Source organism: Hibiscus syriacus, unplaced genomic scaffold (assembly GCF_006381635.1).
Source record: "Hibiscus syriacus cultivar Baekdansim isolate YM2019G1 unplaced genomic scaffold, ASM638163v2 tig00002841_pilon, whole genome shotgun sequence".
Taxonomy (NCBI): domain Eukaryota; kingdom Viridiplantae; phylum Streptophyta; class Magnoliopsida; order Malvales; family Malvaceae; genus Hibiscus; species Hibiscus syriacus.
This window is the reverse complement of record NW_024061948.1, coordinates 590,537-613,384: the sequence shown is the minus strand read 5'-3', so window position 1 is coordinate 613,384 and position 22,848 is coordinate 590,537. Positions and strand designations below refer to the sequence as shown.

At 34.7% G+C, this 22,848-nt stretch overlaps 3 pseudogenes; all 3 read right to left on the bottom strand.

Annotated features, from left to right (window-relative positions):
• Nucleotides 1–772: 772 nt before the first annotated feature.
• On the bottom strand, nt 773–3,264 carry LOC120159462 (annotated as a pseudogene).
• A 6,602-nt stretch (nt 3,265–9,866) lies between these two features.
• LOC120158809 lies at nt 9,867–12,614 on the bottom strand (annotated as a pseudogene).
• Nucleotides 12,615–14,677: 2,063 nt separating this feature from the next.
• Nucleotides 14,678–20,686, bottom strand: LOC120158799 (annotated as a pseudogene).
• Nucleotides 20,687–22,848: the final 2,162 nt, after the last annotated feature.

Here is a 22,848-nt window from a genome sequence, read left to right as displayed (position 1 = left end):
TCAATAATTCTGTTTATTTTTAATGATGGATAGTCAAAAGTTAAGTATAATTTAAAAAAATAATTGAGTGATTAAACAAAACCACATGAATGTAGGTTACTAATATACATTTACCCAAAAAAATAATAGTCAAGGAAGTCAACGTTCATTGATCTTCCGATTTATTCTTTAGTAACTCAGGTGTTAATTTTCAACGGCTGGAGTGGCTCTGGGTGTTCCCGCCGCAGTAGCCGCCATAGCTTCAAAGCTTGCATGGTTCTTCTGAAATCTTAAAATTCTAAAGATAATTCCCACCCAAAAGGCTCTCTCTCACATTATTAATATTTATTTGGGTAAACTATACGTTTAGTACCTAATTGTCAATTTTGTTTTGTTTAGTCACTTAGTTATTTATTGTTTCGAAATCATATCTAATATTATATTTTAGTTTCATTTTGGTCACCCACCGTTAAAAAATAACAATGTTGTGATGTGTCACTAAGATTTTGTCACATTATAGTTGAATTTTTTTAAATTCGCATCAATGATTTTATTACTTTTTTAACGAGGGTGACCAAAATGAAACAAAAACGTAATATTAGATATCCTTTTGAAACAAAAAATAATTGGATGATCAAAACGGAACAAAAGTCATAGTTGGATACAAAACATGTAATTTACCCTATTTGTTTCTTACGGTCTAGTGATTGCTTTGAACCATCCGTGAAAACCGCATCAACCTACAAATACTGTCACTAAAATAACTCCCAATTTGGTTCCACAATAAACTTGGCATAAGTATGAATTTACATTTCTGCATGCATATCATATCATGATCTTCCGGTGTTACAAGACAATAAGTACACAAGGCAATGACAATGTCAACTTTGCTTTATGGAATCAAAAAGATCCTTGTAAGAACGTTTCGGAGCATCAGTACGAGAAACAATCTCCACACTTTGAAAGACGATTCCGGATTCTCTAACGATTCAACAGCAACCTCTGCAACTTGATCTCTGGATATGCTCCCTTCATATAGCGTATCCTAAACAAACAAAGAATGAAAAGATGAAAAAGAAGTCGAAGACGACATCGAAATCTCGTGGAATATGCACCGTTTACCTCTGGTTCCATGACAACATTTCCGGTCGGCGGATCATTTCTCAACCCGCCAGGCCTTATGATTGTGTAGTTAATCCCTGATTTCCTGATGTACCGCTCAGCCTGAAGTTTAGCTACCAAGGTCAGTCCCAAAACATTGAGAAAGATATAAGCAGGATTGAAAAGCTGTCCCATTGCAGCCCCGTTGACCAATATTGAGCTGATATGAATGAATCGCTTCACGCCGAGTTTTCGACATGCTTCAACGAGGTTTATTGTGCCAAAGTTATCAACCTGCACAACATAATGAAACTTGCAAAATCAAGATTATTGAAGAATGGCAACACAGAATTTGCTGTTATGCGAGTTTTAACACTATCAAGCAATAAGAAGGAACATGGATTGAGGTACTAATTGGGACAATCAAATGGAAATACATAATGGAATCATAGCTGATCATTGACTTCATATCCATGTTCACAAAATCTGTTGAGGTAGGATGAAAGTGGTCAGTTTTTAGGTGCTTTGAGTGGCTGAAAAAGGGACGAAACCATTCAAAGGTTGCCAGAGTTAGACGTTGGAGTGCATCTAAAGACCTAACTACAGTGCTCCTTAAATGCATTCAACAGACTCAAGCTTAGAGAATCATCAGAAACCAAGCTTGATTACCTACAGAAGATAGTTATGTACTGGTTCCGGTTAGCTCAGTTAATCTAAACGGAAAATATTATTACAAATCGTAAGTAAAATCAGCTACTTACTCGGCTAATTCACCCCAGCAACTAGAGGCGTATACTTCAAATACATGAAGGAAATCATATGCAAAATGTATGCACAAATTTTATGAACAATCAACAAACAATATAATCGTTATGCAACTCCACTTTAAAGCTCAAATTCGGAACAGAAAAGTGAAAGAAAGCAGCAGAGACATGGATATGGATATATGTTAACTAGTTATTCTATCTCAGTGTAAGTATTGTATATGTGTGTGTGTTTGTATATATATATATCTAAGTTTTTTCTACATATTTGGAGTCTCATGTCCCGTATCATCCGTGATGAAAAATTGGCATATGTTCAATGGAACCTGACCTTCCATGGTGCAGTTAAGTCCCATCCTGGTCGAAATCCAGTGGCACATATTACAGCATCTGAATCATCACCAATTGCTTCTGCTAGCTTTGCTGAACCCTCAGTGACATCTGCTTGCACCTGCAAAGCCAGCCACTCTCAGTTATTTGTACCAAATAAACTCCAATAATCTACTTCAATTAAGGTATATATATACATATATATAATCTACTGTGATTAGAAGATAATATCTGTTTATAATCTTCTTAATAATTGATACCACACACAAGTCATGCAGATCAAACTCAGGACTTCAAAGGAGAACAACACTCTTTTAACTCCAAAGGACCCTCTCGACTAAGGTACATATAAGTGTTGGATCGGTGTCCAGCATTTCCATGTATTTCGAAAATCTCAATGAATCATATCATCGAGTACGTGTTAGGCACGAGTTTTTTGTTTCTCTCAAGTGACAAAGATCATGCAAGAATAACACTCTTTGATTCTCAGTAAATTTTCTTTTCTTTATTGGATAAACAAAAACCTGCCATTTATCACACACAAAAAGGAAAAACTTTGATGACCAAGACAATGAACTAACAATTTCAAGAGATGGGTTATGGTTTGGAAGCAAAGTTGTAGCCTTTTCCAAATGGCGAACCCCTGCTTTGACTGAAAACCCCTTTGAAAGTAGCTGTTCACACCCCTTTTACCAGTATTTCCAGTTGCTCCAGCCACAATATTTTCTTCTCTGCATTCAAGTTCGGTTCTTGCTTTCAGAAACTTCCTCTGTTATTTCACTTCCCCATCTAACAAGCCATAAAAGAAAATTCAAGAACAAATTTTTTAAATAAGGAAAGGAAGCTTGTTAAGAGTGATGGTTTACCTTAAGAGAAGTTAGAGGTCTGGTTCCAGTGGTGATGAAGGGAAAGAAATGGAAAAAGACTAAAGAGATAAGGTAATGGCGGAGATGAGGAAATGGAGCGTTGCTGATTTGGTTGAAGTGAAAATGAAAGAGAAATGGCGACTGGTGATGGGGCCACCTTTGCCACACAAGTTTCTTTTCTCCTCACTGTTTGCTCAGATGAAGGAATGTTACAGTTCCGCCATCTGGCAAGTTCTCGTTTGATTCTTAATTTTATGGGTAAACTACACATTTAATACTCTAACTATCACTTTATTCTATCATAAATGTATTAAATCAAGCTTAGAAGTGAAAGAGTCTAACAATAATAGAAACAATAATGAAGTTAGTAGGTTTGACAACAACATCCTAGGATGTCGATGTTGGTTGAGAGAAAATAAAGCAAACGAACAATCGTGTTATAAAGATAAATAAAAAAGAAGCGTTTTAAGAATATGTGAAAAAAATAAATTAAAACTATAACTTCAAATAAAAAATATTAAAAATATTAAAAATCCTATAAAATTTCAATGTCTAAATCAAAGACAATTACGTATAAATACATTTATAACCATTATTTTCAGATGTATCAACGATAATAATACTAATAGAATTAATGTTTAATTAACAAATTCATTGATATATATGACAAAGTATACGTTTAATATTTAAATTATCAGCTTTGTTTCGTTTTAGTATTTAAATTTTTATTTATTTCAAAATCGTACATGAAGTTTACTTTTTGTTTCATTTTAATATTCCGTTAAAAACTTAGCAGCATTGTTATAGCATGACACTTCTTTATGGGTAAATTACATCATTCACCACTCAACTATCTTCTCACTCCTATTTTGGTCATTGAAGTTTTTTAAATTACTTAACTTCAATTGCTCCTAATTTAATCACTCTAGCTTTTAAATTTAAATTTAATTATAAATTAATAAAAAATAAAATATCATGTCTCAAAAATTATTAATAAATTAGAGTGATTAAACTTAAACAATTTGAAAGTTGAGCAGTTAAATTAAATTTTTTAAATTTTAGCGACTAAAATAGGAGTGAGAAGATAATAATGTTATGAATAATATAACTTATCCATAAAAAAAGTGTCACGTGCAACAATTTCATTAAGTTTTTAATAGGTACTAAAATGAAACAAAAAAGTAAACGTTAGATATTGTTTGAAACAAATGAAAGTTTAGGTACTAAAATAAAATAAAATTAATAATTTGGATACTAAATGTGTAGTTTACCCATTTTAAGGATAAATTACACATTTAACAATCTAACTATCACTTTTGTTCTATTTTGATCACTAAATTATTTTTTTTGAAATTATACCTAATATTATATTTTAGTTTCATTTGGCCACTCACGGTTAAAATATTAAAGGATATATTGATTGATGTGTCATTAATGTCATGACATCATTAAAAAAAGTTAAAAAATGTCACATCAATAATTTTATTTATTTTATATTTTACTCTGCTAATGTACCGAAATACCCTCGCTTTGTTTTGCTTTTTATAATCGACCATAAATATCTTGATTTTATTGGGAGATAATAGGTATGGGAGGTGCGACTATGGAAAGCAGGGGACTCGAATCGAAGCTCGGAGAGCAATAACGGATCCTTGGTGTCATCGTCGAGGGTTACGCTTATGTGCAACTTACCGGTGCCCGAGCATGCTAATGATGCCGGAGAAAACCTCAAGAAGTATGCCAAACTGTGAGTATTGTACATTTCCATTGCTTAAATAAAATTACAAATCTTACTTGCACATGTAAAAAAGAATATGATATAGTATATGTTTAGAAAGGATCATTTAAATCAAAAACCAATCAGTATTATATGATATTATAAATAATTATATTAAATTTATACAAAAATTAGAACAAATATTTGATTCGATTCATATTTTATAAGTTCAACTTGAAAAAATTAAATAATAAAATTTGAAGGATAAAATGATATTCATAAATTCAACGATCAATTCATGTTACAACAAAGCACTTAACTAGTTGGCAATTAACAAAACAAAGCAAGATGATACAAGAATCAATTCAATTATTTTTGATTAGGTACTAACATGCAATTGCTTTAGTTTATTGTTTGTTTTCTTTAGTTTTTTTAGGATAAATTACATTGTTCCTTACTGTACTTTACTATTATTATTTTGCTCACTGCACTTTTAATTTTTCTAATTTGCTCAGTAAACTTTACATATTGAATTATTTTGCTAACTCTGTCGTTAATTGTTTAATGGTGTTATGACATGGCACAAGAAATGATGCCGGCCACCACACCATTTTCATTCCGGCCACCGTCCATAGTCGTTGATGGTGGTTGTTCAATCTCAAATTTCATGGGTCGGTTCATCTCGACCCCTTGAGTTCGAATCTGGTGGTTATTTCATCGGAAAATATCCCAAATTCCCTGAATATGGATTGAAACTTTTCGGCTTACTCACTTTCAATCTCAAAATTGTGGACTTTGGAGCAAGTTTCGACAAAATAGAGGTCAGATTCGGACTCACGGTGTTGAGGTTAAGCGACCAATAAAATTTGAGACCGAACGACTACCATCTGCGGTGGAAGACGATGGCCGACAGTGGCATCCTCAAGTCTTTTTGTTAACGATGTTAGAGAGATAATGTTGAAAACATTTTTGATGTCTCAATATAACAAATTAAGTTAAACGAATTTTAAGATTTTACAAATGATTTTCTAAGTATATTCGATTTAATTACTCGAATATCAAAATATTACTCCAAGTCTTTCAAGATCAATTTCAAACCTTACTAAATGTGTAAAATTGTGTTTTATACTTAATATATTTTTGAAACAATTTTCACAAAGTATTTTGAACCAAAATCAAGCCTAAAATCAATTTTCAAAGTGATGCACCGATTCATGCATCGATGCACCATGGAATTAATTGAACATCGAATGCATTTTATGCATCGAGGCACATACCATGCATCGATGCACTCAGTGTTTTATGAAAACATCGAATGCATTTGATGCATCGATGCACAAGCCATGCATCGATGCACTATGGCTATTTTGAAACATCGAATGCACTTCATGCATCGTTGCACTCTTAGTGCACCGATGCACTAAGGGCCCAACGGTCAAAATATTTAAATTTTACACTTGATGCACCGATGCACCATGGGTATGCATCGATGCACAGACGCTCCCAACTGATTTTATTAATTGTTTTCACACTTAAACGGCTCTATTGACTCCACTAACAATCCCCAACGTTCAGAATCATTTGAATGAGTATTTAAACAAGTTTAGAAGCCATTGATCAATAACAAGAAAGTAGAAATCATTGAGAAACAAGAGAGAAAGCATCAAACATCAAGTTTGTGCAATTCAAGCCAAATTTTCCTTTCAATATTCATTTTGCTTTTAAGAACACATTTTGTGCTCATTTGTAATCATCTTTTGAGTGTTCTTATCTTGTTCTAGAATTGTGCAAACATATAGCCTTGTGAGGCTTTCCTTGTAAGTTTGCAAATTTGTGAATTTCTCTTTGAAAAAGAGTGTGCTCAAGAATTGGGGTATAATTTTTGAAGGAGTTGTAAGGTTACTATTTGTCATCAAAAGAAAGAACAAATTAGTGAATTTGTTGGAAAATCCTTAGTGTGGATAGCTAAGGTAGTGGACGTAGACTTTGATTGAGAAAGTCGAACCACTTTAAATCGCTACGCAATTACTTTCAATTTTCTGTAAAAGTTTCCACTAAAATTTTAATTGCCAATTCACCCCCTCTTGGCTGATTCTGTCGATCGATTAACTCAACAGATAACAAGGGAGTGAGCAAAATGATTCAATGTGTAAAGTTTAGTGAATAAATTAAAAAAATTAAAAATAATGAGTAAAATAGTAAAGAGAATAAAGTACAATGAAAAACGATGTAATTTAATCTTTTTTAACGCATTCATGTTAGTGGTGGCCATCCTGAAGTGTTCTTTTTTGGGTGCTTGGATTGGAGATTACTGTAATATATTTAAAAAAAAGTAAATATATAAATGGTATCCCGATTATAGAATAATATTTTATTAAGTCGTTAGAATATTAAAAGTTATAAAATATCTTTTAATTATAAGACATTATTTTTATTAAATATCTTGATAAGTAAAAGTTATAAAATAATTATACGACTATTTTTATGTTCTAAATTCATCATTTTTCATTAAAAAATTAAAGACGGTTAGAGTTAATCATTAATCTACTCATTGGGTATGATAAAAATCTTATTTCAAATATTTTCTAGTTGTATTTTGTTGATTAAATCTCTGTTTACATTATATTATCGAGTCAATTCTTGAAATATTATATCGTCGAGTTAGTGTTTGAAAGCAACGACGATGCCAATATCATTAAAATATAATTTTATATTATATTTCAGTAAGTAGGTTGAGGTAACAAATTAGACAACCGTCAATTTTTTAAAGAAAAAAAACGAGTTAGAAACATATGAATAGTCAAGTGACCATTTGTAACTTTTAATAGTCAGAGACTCAATAAAATAACACCCTCTAGTTGAAAGATCATTTTGTAACTTTTAATAATCGAATGATAATAAAACAACATTCTATAATCGGGATCATTTGTATACTTTATCTCATTTTTAAAATATTTTAGTTAAATGTCTTATCATAAAAAATAATATAAACATAGCGGATATAAAATATTTTTTGATGGATTTATAAAAAGCCTTTTGTTTAGCTTTTTTTTCTTTTCTTATTGAAAGTTAAATCATCATAAATATAAGTTTCTTTTGAATTTATAGAGAAAATTTTAAATGATTGATTGTCGTACGATTGCATTAATCAGACGACTTTATAGCATTTTATCACATTACAATATTTAATAATTATTTTAACATTAATTTATTAGTCTATTTATTCTTTTAAGATGCGTTTAATTCACGGAATGTAAGATTACCAGTGGGAATAAAAGATTATCAGGGAATAGGATTACTGAGAATGTTGTATTTTGTGTTTAGTTGGTTTATTAGGAATGTAAGATTACCACGTTTGGTTAAATTAATAAAAGATTATTAGAATGTATATTTAACCAAATTATCATTATTATATATTTGTTTTTTTAAAGTTAGAAAGTATTTACATATTTTCTTTAAAAAATTTAAATTCATAAAATTTATATAATTTTTTTTACAAAATTAAAAATATAAAAAAAATTTAATGAAAGGGTAAAAATTTATTTTAATACCTGAACTTCATACAAAATTTTAATTATAGATTTTTTTGTAAATCTAAAATAGTTTAAGGATAAATTTGTAATTTAACTTTCGTAGAATTTTTATTATTCAATGATAGAAGAATGATATTTTTGAAAGAAAAAAAATTAAGGGCATTTTAGTCCACAATGTCGATAATCCAACAATACTTAGGGAAAAGGGTAATAAAATGCCTGGTAATATACCCCAAAAATCACTATTGATAATAAAATATTACTGGTAATGAGATTCCTGGCCAACCAAACGGGGGAATGTGGATTCCTTTCCCATGAGAATCCCACATTCCCCAAACCAAACAACCCCTTAGTGTTAATATCTCGTTTTACAAAACTTAATATACTTACTTGGAATTCTTAAATCTATAAACTTTGCTAAATTCGATTTATTTTTAATTTCATAAATTCGAATTAACTCAAAAAAATTAAAATTCGAATCAAATTATTTTTAAAAATAAATAACTTAAAACTTTTAATAATTAATATATTAATTTTTAAGTTTAAGTCTAGTCTTTCAACCCTACATAATTAATTTCATAACATCATAAATCAGGGGCGTGGCTGAGGGTGTGCAGGGTGGATGACCGCTCAGAGCCCCAAAAAATAGGGGTCTCGAAATCGAATATATCTATCAGTTGTTGCCATTAATAAGCATAAAAATAGGGGTCTCGAAATCGAGTATATCTATCAATTGTTGTCATTAAGAAGCATAAAAATAGAGACCCCAAAATCGAGTATATGTATTTGTTGTTGCCATTAAGAAGCATAAAAATAGGGCCCCCGAAATCGAATATATCTAAAAAATAAGGGCTCCTTTATAAGAATTTGCACAAGACCCCCCCGACAACCTAGCCACGACCCTGTCATAAATATTTATAATTAATTTCAAACTGAAACTCAAATAATTCAACTCGACTAGAAAATTTTAAATAAATTTTGGATTATAAAACAAAACTCGTCAATTAAGCTAACTCAAAATTTTTAATTCAACTCGACCAAATACTCACCTTTAAGTCGAATAACTTAGAGTGTTGGTTACTGGTTCTGCTAACGTTATAAAGGGATGGGATTTTACTGAATATGGGTTTCTTCGGGGACTTAAATTGCGTTTTCAGTTGCGTTGTATTTATCATGATCGGACATAACAAGTGCTATTACGATGATTGCGATCATACAATAATTGTATCGAATAACACCGCTACCACTATTTAAATGCCTGGGTTTCTTTATGTTTTCTTTTAATTTTTCTTGTAGCAGACGGTGATATAAGTAGTTCAAGCGTTGTATAAAGAAAAATGAGAATGATATTGGATTCAAAAGCATTAAAGGAGAAATAAACATTAACAATGTCAACATTCTTACAATAACGTCTAGACTTCACTGGTAACTGTTACAGTAAAAACCATAAAAGCTTAAGCGCAGATACTTCCCTGGAGCACAATTAGAAGTAGATGCATCATGCATGTGCGTATATATGTATACATGAGATATCATGAATACGATTGCATCAAAAGTGATACGATTGCATCAAAAGTGATAACATATGCTACATATTCCAAATTCCGAATTCGCTGCAATGTGCTACAATTCTCCGGATTCACATCACCTCTACCCTGCGTTATTCTACTGGACACAGTCTCCCTCCACCTGTATATAAATACATACATATGCATATATACATATGTATGATGTATGCATGCATATATATGTATGTTTCGACAACTAGTATTTCGTTCTGCAGAGGACAAAATGATAAAAACAAGTACCAATAAATGAAATCTATGTACTAGCCACGCGACTCATGCCGACGATATTCCTGCCAAGAATTCTTTCGATCCGACCAGGTGTCCCGGAATGCACTGCCTAATCTCTTCAAAAGCAAACAATGTTTCCGAATCGAGATCTCCGGCAAACTGTTCACAAATTGCAGGAGCTATATGAGGAACATTTTCGTGAGCTTAAGCAAGTTACAAGTTTTAGTAAACATAAGGATAAGCGGGAACTAAAATAATACATGAGTTTATAAGGAAGAGAGCCAACTCAAGGGTTACCTGGTGAGTCCTATTTGCGAAATGCATGCCTTGAAGTAGCAGTGCCTCTTGTGCAGATTCCTTGTCCAAACTGCGTACCGTTTGAAGCTCAGTTCCTACTCTCTTTATGTACATTGTGACCAGCTTCATCGAAGCCTGCTTTATCTGCAAAATTACAAGGCTTATTTGTGACATGGTGAAAGAGGAAGAGCAGTTCGATGTGAAGCCTGCTATGTATTGTAAGCTTACTTTATACACCATTCCTGAATCAAGCATCCAATTGACCGGAATCTTACACTCCTGGTAAGAATGCATCGCTGAATTTCTCAGCTTGATAAGCCTCTGTATGCTCTTTTCCGACCTAGCATGATTACATGGGTGACTAAACCATTCAGTTTCCTGACTAAATCCCGAATAGGTGAGAATTCAGACTATAAACTAGAGTGCAGTTCATGCAAGCCTTACTTGTCCAGTAGCCCAGCCATCCTCTTCAAGGCAATTCCACACGGAGTGTTAGCGTCATCCTCATAGGAAGAAATGTCTGTTTCCAATAATTTTAGATCACGATATTCAATAGCAGCTTCTCGCATGGCATCAGCTTTTCTCTCTGGCCACTTGAAATGCTTTAACACGGCACGCTCATCAGCCTGTAGAAACAGGATACAGGCAAGGCAAATAATTCAAATGTCCATCACCAATATCCTACAGCTGCCTCATTAGCTGATACCTTTTCTTAAACTTCTTAAAATCATGGAGAAAATTTCCATCATCAAAAAAAGAAATATCTTCTAATTCAATAAACTAGTTTCTGTTTGCAGATTCTTTGATGATTATGAATATATAGTAGGCACGTGACTCGAGAATTGTTGAGACCAGTTATGATTAAGATCAATATCAAAGCAAATAACATAGAGAGCTTGGATACTTTACCAAGGATGAAAGTTCTTTGTCAAGCCAATCTACAAATTTCACAACATCTTCTATATCTGTATAGGCTGCAGCCAACACTCGGTTGATGAGGCTGTTGATGAATTCTCCTTTTGTTTCGACATCAGCTTTTATCTAGAAAAAGAGTCATCAATTTTTAACAGCCAAATCTTCAAAGACGACCAACGGAAACAAACAAACCAGTTCTATATCTCTAACTCAAAATAGCATACGCTTACAGCTAGCAGGTGAGCTGATCGATTCTGAATTTCACCAACTATGCACACTAACAACGGTTGGTTTTTTCTGATTCCATGCTGCTACTGCTACTGCTGGGGGATCCTTCTTTTCTTTCCTTGTCAACAAGTCCACTATAAGGGAAGGAGCCTTTGGAGTGGTGACTCCTATAGCAGGGAAACGAGGTGGTGCAGGAGGCGGTGGCAATGGTGGAGGCGGAGGCGGTGGCGGAGAGTGAATTATTGGTGAACTTGCCTGTGCTCCGGCATCTTTTGGAGTCAAACAAGCACTTGCCCTTAATGGCGATTTGACTGTTCTTGTCTCCCTTACAACTTTCGAGTGTTCCAATTTGTTGGCAATGAGTTTATGTATGTCCTTGAATTTTGGGCTCTGGAACTCTCCATTTGACTCCCTCTTCTTTCAATAAATGATTAAATGAAGTTGTCAGAAATCTTATATTTTCAATAACAAAAACTCAAAAAGACTGGAATTTTCTGATTAATAACTCGAAACAAGTTTGAAACTTAAAAGAAATTTGTTTCAAAATGTTGAGTCTTCATCATAATCATACTATTTATCAAAAGCAAAAAAGCCAATCTTGAGTTCATATGAAAATTACAGTACATATTAAGGATCTAACCTGCAGCTGCACCTGGTCAGGGTGAGGGCTTGAAAGAGCTGCTATCTTGGCCTCAGCAGCAGCAAGATCCTCTTTGAGTTTTCTATTAAGAAACTCCAGCTCCATATTCAAGCTCCTTGCCCCATCCAACTCAGCTCTCAAACCCATCATCTGAGCGTGCAAATCTTTGACCAAACCCTCACTGCAACTCAGTTTCTCTTAGTTCATGAACACCATTATTCTCTGGTGACCTTGTGTTTTCTTTAACAACATTGGAACGCCTAGGCCTTCCAAATTGTTCCACAACTCTACCCTTTTTATAACATCCCCCCACTTCCCCAGATTTAGGCTTGTTGTTCATCATCAAGCTCTTCTTGGTGTTCTCGGTGCTGTCAGGGGGCACACTTTTGGGCCTTGCCGACTGGTCTTTAACTCTAAAGCTCGACATGGGAAATGGGTGTAATAAGCTTGCAATGTTCTGGTTTTAGACTTGCTTTGGGGCATCAAAATTTCAACTTCAATGGTCTTTCCTGCATTTTGCTTGATTTTGAAGAAAACCAAGTGCCTGTGTAACTGGAAATGCAAGAAAGAGTTGTAGACTGCTCGTACAAGTTTTGTAAAAGGCTAACAGATAACGTGATCATTATCTCGTTTGTGTTTTATGGGAGACCCGTGGGGAGGAGGAGTGTCAACATCTCATCATCTAACTGTCCCACCGGGCAGATTTTAATGGCTGCGGACAAAAGAACAAACATTTCATTTGGTTTTCTTTTCATTATATCCTGCCTGTACATCATATTTTGACAGGTGTGGGATAAGAAACCGTCGTGGCTGGCCAGGTGGAGGAGCTTTCCAACCAACCAACCCACCCAAAAACTATCATTTACTTTTCTTTTATAGCTATCCATATTTAATTTATAAATCTAAATCGGATAATATAAAACCCTAGTATTAACTCGTGTCCCACTGTAAAAATTCAATATGGGGCGCCTCTCCTCTTTAACCATTATAATTATACTCCATGCAATTACAATCACAGAAGTATAATGATTAGTTTCGATGGGAAAAACTCGTTTGCTTAATTACGCCTCAGCCAAAGGCTTTTGACATCATCATGCACCCAACAGAAATTAATCTATATGCAACAGTAATAATCTATCATCTCATTTATATCCATTAATGTGTTTTCCTTTTCCAACTGTATGCAGCCATTTCGTTCATTTATTACTGATGATAACAAAATTCCATGCTCCTGGTATTGATTCATTGATACATACCTTTCCTAGCAAGTAATGAGAGAGAGAGAGAGAGAGAGAGAGAATGAAAATTGGAAAGGCTGGACAGTGACTAAATTACAATCTGATGGTGATATATACGCTTGAAATATGGCATTTTGTGGTACACTGAATTGATGTATGTATGTTTGCTTAGACCCTAATCATACTCAAATCTAGATTTCGGTTCAAGTTGTCTCATCACAATCAATCAACCAATGCAAACGATTGGTTCAAAGTTACGTTAGTGCAAAAACCTCTTCATTAGCCCTCTTCTAGGGGTTGGTTGGTGCAACTATGCCCGTAAATAAGACGAGACAGATCGCGAGCTACTCGAGATCGACTCGGTTAAAGTTCGATCAACACTCAAATCGAATGAACTCGACTCAAATTCTTAACGAACTACTTAATATTCGACTCGAAAAGCTCGCGAGCTACTTGAAAAAATGTTATATTATAATTTTAGACTTTTTAAAATTACATTATTAAAAATATATTAAAAATACATTATTGATAATTATAAAATTTTAAAAAAATATTTTTAAATGTAATATAAGAATTTTGTAGGTTCAAATTCGAGTTTGAGTTCGAGCTTGAATCGAGCTCAAGTCTTGAGCTTCAATCGAGCTCCTGATTTTTTTTTTTAGTTCGAGCTGAGCTAGATAATTTTTAGCTCGCGAGTCTTCGAGTCGAATTGAGCCTAATTTTAAACTTTTCGAATTCAAGCCGTAGGTGCAACTTCCCTTCAAATTATAATGTCTTTTTGTTTAGTCTTACATACATTTGCATCCCTTGTCAACACCTAATAGGCCTGGTAAAGATAACAAACCAACCCAAAACACAAAGCCCTTTCAGCGTGAACCAATTTGCCATGATTTGAGATAATGTATTTCTACAAATTACAAATATACGTGACTATGAACCCATCAAACGAATAAATGGTAAAAGGGAATATTGTTCTCCCTTGAGGTCTTAGGTTCAACAGCTGCATTTACAGGGTGTATATGCGTTGTCAATGACTAAAAAGATTCTGAACAGATACTACCATATAGTCACCTCTCAAACTATTCAATATATATATATATATATATTGACACATGACTACATGTTTATTCATGAAATTAGTAGGAGATTACCAGTTCAGACAACATGGTAACCATGATCATATGGGTTTCAAGTATGATTGAAACAGTCTAAGCTTCTTGCTCAGCTAATCCATTTGTTGTTCTAAAGTACATGATTATCATTTATTTAGTTATTCTAAAGTACACTTATCTACGAAAACATCATTATCATCACCCCGGAGAAGACGACTCCGAATTTCACTCCTCGTTTGTCAAAATCCCATTCTGTTCTGGACAGTAATGTAAGTATGAATCGTGAGCAAGTGTCTGCAATAACAATCGCAAATAACATCACCTCAATGTCAGTTCCAACGAAATTCATTCCCCATATTATATTTACCTATCATTTAACACTTTGCATTACCTGCTCTTGTGACCGGAAATACATGAAAGGTGTATAGATCAGAAAATTCGATACCCTAGATGTATATATATCAGCATACCTGCAAATTATGAATTCATTAACATATAACACTGTCCAACCAATCACTTCTCAACTTTCTATTTCAGATAAATCTATGTCAAGACAAGGCCATGACCACTTACTTCTCTATTTGCCGCATCAAATGGCTTTTGTCCCACAGACCCGCACGTGAAAGAAAGCCCCACCTAAACCAAAACATTTCACACTATCTCAATTGCATGTTTCTATGGTTTCCATGCAGACCCCCCACAATGAAAGATTATATCTGATCACAATCTTTTAACCAGTCGGCTTCACAGTATGAGTATTTGTACATTCAACATTACCTCATTTAGTAATATTCTAATAAGCTCAATATAATAATCTCAAAAGATGTAAGTTTTCTGCCCTCGTTTTACCTTTTATTAAACAGCTCTCCATCGGCTTCTAGCAATGGAGCAATCTTCTCATCAAGTCTTTGCATGACAATAAGAAGCTTCTGCATGCTCTCTGTCAGTTCCCGGTCATCCATGTTAGTTGCAGCAAGTGTCTAAAACCATGACGAGAATTTTGTTATTTCACCAACAGAATAAACACCTTTTCTGTGAATATATGCTTTTTTACGATCCAAGAGTTTGGTTGCAAGATAAGCATAAGCCAAATATGAGATTTCAGAATAAATAAAAGGAATTTATACTGCAAGAAACCAGAGACAGTGTGAATGCTGTTGTCCCTTAGGGAGATTATCAGAAAACAGGTATAAATCCATATGATTTGCAAAATTTTAAAACGTCACTTTATAGTGATGAGGCTGCAGTATGAAGAAAAAAAAGGCATTATAATAAAATGTTTCACTAAGCAAATTATACTAAGCAGTGACCACATTGTAGCATGAAGAAGAAGCAGGAATCTAAAATCCAAGGAATTTCAAGGGGCATCATGTAATAGGATAAAGTCACCTGAGCCGGACGTCCTTTGGATCGACGTTGCAGAGCCAGTCGTAGTTGGTTAAAGAGATCTCCTAAAACCTCCTTTTGATTTATAAGCTCTATCACAGCTCCACGATGACTCCGGCTTTGTATTAAAGCATTATACTGTGAAACAAGGAATTTCAAGGGCATCATGTAATAGGATAAAGTCACCTGAGCCGGACGTCCTTTGGATCGACGTTGCAGAGCCAGTCGTAGTTGGTTAAAGAGATCTCCTAAAACCTCCTTTTGATTTATAAGCTCTATCACAGCTCCACGATGACTCCGGCTTTGTATTAAAGCATTATACTGTGAAACACACGAAATAAAGACCTATCGGCACTCAGCAGTTGAGGATTTAAAAGAATGCATTACCACTTAGTTTATTCGTCAAAATTTACTGATCTCAAAATGAATCTTATTTTCAACAATGGTTCAGTAATTACTACTACTCAAGTTCAACGGTAAACCCTTACTTCACTGTATAGTTCTGATTAAATTCATCCTCAATGATTACTAGCAATCATTAAAAAAATATTGGCACAAGATAGATATCACCGTAAAGGAACCTTTTCATACTCGTCCTCCAATTCTCGACAGACCAATGCTGTTCGCCATCGCAAATGGACTTTGATTGACTTACATCAGTGTAAATATGATCGCCGACATAAAGAATCTCATCTCATGGATATTTAGGGAATTCTCAACCATCTGAGCACTTCCTCCAGAGTACAAGCCTCCTGCAGACAAAAAAAAAAGATGAATAAATAAGAATGCAAAATCATGAGCAAACTATGATTTTTTTTGGTAGACACTGCAAAACAGACAAAAAAAATTCTATGATTAAATCATTGGTTCAGGGTGCCAAAAAGTGCACTCTAATCAAAAGCTAAAAAACTAAATGTCATATGGAGTAATTTTCAGCATCCTCAAGTCCTGATTGGGAAGATATTTAGCACAATATGATGAATTATTTGGTTAAATTTTTACCTATGGAAAATGGTGTAGTTACAGAGGTAACACATCTTTCAAATACCCAATCATATAGCCACTCATAGTTTTTTCCCTCTCACCTCAAAATTCCACCCGTATGCTGGCATCAATGACAACCAAGAAACAGGATCAAAACAGCTAAGTAAATGGTTTATCTTTCTCTCTCAGTTTTAATGTTCCATCGCAAGGTATAAATAAGATCAAAACACAAGGTACAGATTTATCTTTCTCTCTCAGTTTTAATGTTCCATTGCAAGGTATAAATAAGATCAAAACATAAGGTACAGATATAGATCACCTGTGCAAGCCTTGAAGCATGGACGCATAAACCCTCACCAGTCACTACCTCATATAATGGGTGACATTTGAAAGAATTCTGGCTTCCTTGCTGAGACTATCACCTATACACATTCAGAACAGCAAGAAAACACGTGCATCAACATGTCTGAATGCCATCAAATCAACATTAACATTTCCTCTTTAGAGCAATTTCATACCTACAAGAAAACTAATTGCAAATGTTGTGCAAGGAGAAGATTATACCAAAGCTATTGTATTCTCGTTGTGAGATCACATATTATCCATTTTCTTAATATGATTTGAAGAAACAAATTTAAAAACAGTGTTTTGCTAAAAATGACAAACAAAGGAAGCCAACCGGACCTGACTCACTGGTAAGACGGAGGCCCAACCATTAGGTCCAAGTTAAAGTCATCCTAGAATGTATTTGCTGAAATATTGTTTTGGATTTCTCAATATATGTTGGTTTGTTTCATTAATTGGTTTTCTCCTAATGAAGAACTTGTTTGTTTGATAATATTCTCAATGAGAAATACAGAGAATGTAGCAACACCTACCATTTCAAAAAGATCTCGCCAACCCATGTCATTGGGCAAGAATCTGTTAAAAGAATGCTGCATCATTTTGTCTGTGTACTGGTAATCTGAATTGTAATAAGCAGCAACTTCTTACCAGCCTGATGCGTTAAATGTACACATAAATAATAAATATAATAAATTAAAATGTTGAACCAGATGAGAAGGTCAAACTGTAAAAGAAATACCTCCTTTGATCCAAAAGTGCTAAAGGTAGCTCTGGATCTGGCTCCACAAATAATCAGGTTTGGACATTATCTCACTCTGCATAATGTGACCCATCAGCACGAACTCGAAAATCACAACACTTAACAGTCAAACTTTCCTGGTTATATTTACCTTAAGTTGACCTTCCACATGTGCCCTGAATAAAGCCTTTCCAACAGCCTTAAAACCAAGCAAAGAGTCGCAAAATAAGCACCTATTCATCTGAGAGCCATATTAAATACACATATGCAGCAATAATATACCTTGTAAAGTCCTTTATAGTCCAGTGGACCAAGATCTGCAGGATCGTTCCATCATCCAATCTGTCCACCATCTAAAACCATATAACAAAGAAATTATCTCCACAATGTATCACAAGACTATGAAATAAGGCTCAAAATATTTACACTATAACTGTCTAGTTGTGTAAATTCTTAGCAACAATGCAAGTCGGACCAAAGGGATACTAATGTGGCAATTGAAGATTTGTATATCTGCAGATTACAAGATCATACAAGCACCACGCAAGTGCCAATGTAGACACATAGACACAAACTTATTAAGTACACCAGGAACATGAAGTCATAATATTGCAGCAGGTATGTCATAATTGCCAATTACATCAAGAAGGAAAGGAACTCAGATGTTAAAATTTCACAATGAAGTGCAGGCTACCTAAAATCATTTTCTAAGGAAAACTAGAGAGTTGTTTGTAGCTTAAACGGGAAGAAAGTACCTGCATGAATGCAACAGCTTCTGAAACAGAAAATAACGTATTAAGAAACTCCCATTGACTCTCCTTCCGCAGGTCTACCAGTTCTCTCCCATAAATCTCGCTTCCAAGCATAGAAAGTTAAGCGCCACTATAGAAAATATGCCGCAAATAATGCAAGGGAACATGAAATACTGAGAAGACACAACTAAGAAATCGAATAGATTTGACAATAGAGCCATCATTAGAATAAAAAAATGTAATGCACACACAAGTCAGTATGTGAAAGCACAGCAGTGATATCAAGGCAAATTGACCTAGTACCATTCATCTAGATCATATGTTCCCTAAAAGATGGTTTGTACACTCCAAATTGTAGCCAAGCATTACGGAGCCCACATAATAGTTACCAATAACTAAAGTTACTGCCCAAATTCATACCTAACAGCTTGAGTAGATAGCATTTTAGTGCCATGCATGGCCTTTTCACATAGCCAAACCGGTCGGCGCTTAACCAAATTGCCTTTTTTTGTCAATAACAAGACCCTAATTACCTACAGAAATCAGGGGAAAAGCATGTGGCCATGAAATTATAAGAAAACAATACAATATGAAGCCATAAGTATGCTGACTCAGAAAATAAGACATTACCAAATCAGGGTCAAAGGCAAGTCCCTCAACCGGGTAACCCATATTCTTTAAATTCTCCATGCAGTAATCATAAGCCCGTCCTTCCCAAGCCTGCAAAGGAATCAATGCACATCATAAAATCTAAAGTAACCACATAGAGAGATGAATCCATTTATGTTGATGAAAGCTGCGACTGAATTGAGAGTGATTTCCGATCATACAGAATGTCAACCGATATTCACCTTCACATTATAGTGTATTAAAGTGTAGTCCATGTCATCCTATTGCGCTTATTGACCTAAGATTCAGAGTCCGGCTACAAAATATACCACGAGGAGAAAGCCTTGCCGCAGAAGGACTCTGCAGATCAAAAATTACACTGGTGATATCGAGAAAAAAGAAACAGCATACCGGCTTATGCAACAAATTCAACCAATTTCTAGCAGCTAAGAAAGAAATGGTGCCACATGCAATGCAATGATTGAAAGTAACAATACTAGATACTCTATGTCAAAGTATAATTAAGATGATATGAGGCATAAGAAACCAAAAGTTCAATAAGATGTTAAGCGAAATGAGAAGGAAGGGTTTACAGCACCGAGATACCCAAGTCTCTGAGTAAACCCCCAGCCTCCTCTGTCTCCAATCTAGCTATATGTTCAATTGGACCTTCTAAAGTGTCCTGGCCATCAAGCCCTACATTGGTAAAAAAGCAAAACCCATAAAGATACAGTATAAATTATGATCATCATTGTTTAAAGTAGAGAAAGAAAACATTTGAAAGATACCATTCAATATATAAACACGATACATTTAAAGAAACCAAAAGGGAGGTAAAAGAAGGCCAAAAAGAATACCGAAAGTCTCGAGATGTTGCAGATTGAGATTTAAATCGCCTTTGGTGCTTTGTCCCAGATAATCAACGTCACATGTGCTGGAAGAAGTGAGGGAGAAAACATCCTCCCCTACACTGGTGTTACTGCTACTGCTACAACCACACTTGAAAACCATTCTCGGAGCTCTCATCACTTGACGTTTAGGAGAAAAAATGGGTCTGGGAAATGCGTTTTGGAGAAAGTGAAGATTGGTTGCAGCCATTGCTGGAAACTGCAAATTCGGACGTTAAATTAGGTAATCTCTCGGACTCAAAACTCAGAACCGAAGAGACCCAATGCTTACAGTGTGCAATCGACAATAAATATAAAAAAAGATTTCTTTGTTAGCTATTCTCCTGTCCCCGACAGGCACAATGGATAATCTTTGGTCAAGCTCAAGCCATCCTTTTCGTTCTGTATATAAATTAATTAGGGTCAAGTCACAACAACAGGAGCGTTTTAGGGTTTCTTGCTTGCTTTCCTTTTATGTACCTAATCCTTCGTTAACCATTAACGTCCGACAGATACGAGACTTCTAAAATAGACAATTAGAATTTAATTTTTATTGTTAATGATATTTTAGTTATTCCTAATTATAATGCAGTGATTTGCATTATTATCTTTGGTGTCTCTCTTAGTCTTAATGAGTTCTTTTTGGTGGTACGTCTTTATATTTATCTAAGTTTTTAGTGGCTTGTTTAATATCTCGGTGAATTTAAATTAGAGAAAATAACCTCAGTTACCAAAAATCTCATATAATATACGATTTTAATCAACTTTTTTCGGATTTGCCAAAATGACCAACAAAATCGCAATGCGATCGCTAATTCGCAACGCGATCTCCATTATCGCAAATTCGCGTTGTATTTTCGCAATGCGATAGTTGAAAATCGCGTTGCGATGGTCTACAGTGTCGTTGCGATTTTCCCAATTCGCAATGCGAATAAGTAAATCGCAACGCGAATTGGGAAAATCGTAATGCGAATAAGTAAATCGCAACGCAAATTGGGAAAATCGCAATGCGATACTGACTATCGCAATGCGATAATACAAAATCGCAACGAGATACTTACTTTCGCAACGCGATACTGACTTTCGCAACGCGATTCTGACTTTCGCAACGCGATAATACATAATCGCAATGCGATTTTCAAAGCACCATTAGTATCCTGGCCAAGTATTTTATTTTTAAATTCCAAACACGAATATTAATATATTGGAACACTGAACCGTCCACAGTATATCCCGTAATCGCAACTCATAACCTAAAACCTAAAATCACAACTCAGTCCCATCTCCATCTCTCACTCTCTCACCCATCTCCGACGAAATCCGTCCCCATCTCCGGCGAAATCCGTCTATCTCCATCTCTCAGAGCCACCCTCACAATCAGAAATGAAAAATCAACCAAATCAACCAACGAGTGTTAGTTTTTTTAATTATTTTCTTTTTGAAATTTTTGCATTATTATTAGGTTTTTAATATTGAAATTGATGATAAGTTTACTGGTAATTTCAATAATAGATTAACCATTTCACTTAGATTGCTTATTAAATCAACCGAGAATCGCAACGCGAAATGCAAATCGCAATGCGATTTTAGTTTCGCATTGCGATTCTCTCGTTGCGATAGTCAAATTCGCGTTGCGATAGTCATTTTCGTGTTGCAATTTTCATTTTCAGAAACTATTCTTCTTCTGCAAATTGAAACTTGAATGAATTGCATTACTTCAACCAAAAAACAAAGACAAATACGAAATTCACAGTGTTGCAAATTTAAGTTTGAAGAATAAACTACTACTCTTTATGTTTATTATTGTTTTTGGTATATCTTCACAGTGTAGTTTTTGGTATATCTAATTTAGTATGTTTATTGTCTTTGTAGAACTTTTATTCGGCTCAATTGACCTTAGAAATAAAGTCAGCCTGGCCAAACAATTGCGTCGAAGCTTTCACCTGCACAAAGAAAAATGTTTTAGGATACATGCTTCGGGCCATGGCTGAAAGTACAACATCCCTGTGGAGATGCAATGTTGACACACTTGTTTCTTCAAACCATGACTAGCGATCTACCAGAGACTATACAACGTCGTGATGAAGAGATATGGTTTGATTTTCCACCGGCGTATACGTGTTTTGGGCGGGAGGAGTTTTGCTTAATCACCGGTCTACGCTTCGGACACGATGATGTAGGTTGGTACACTAGACACATTACCCGCCCATCATGGCTATCCCGGGTTTTTCCTGAGCTGGAGAGGCCGAGTCTACACGTAGAAGACCTGACAAGATTGTTGAATAATAAAGATGGTTTTACTCGGATGGATGACGTCGACGTTGTCCGAGTATGCCTTCTAATTCTTTTGCATGCTGGCTTTTTAGGCAAGAGCCAGACAACCTATTCCAAATGATCTAATCAAATTGGTAGAAGACCTAAATGCGTGGAACCTGTTTTCCGTGGGGCTCGTATTTATGGAAAGCTACATGGAATAAGTTATCGTCTGCCTTGGATGATCGAAAGTTTGCATGGCGATGGTTCCAAATACACTTTGACAGGCTTTTTTGGGCCTTTAAGGTAAGAATTTTTATATGATGTTTCCAAAATTATAAGTAATTATTTAACAATTCTAATTTGTTATTATATTG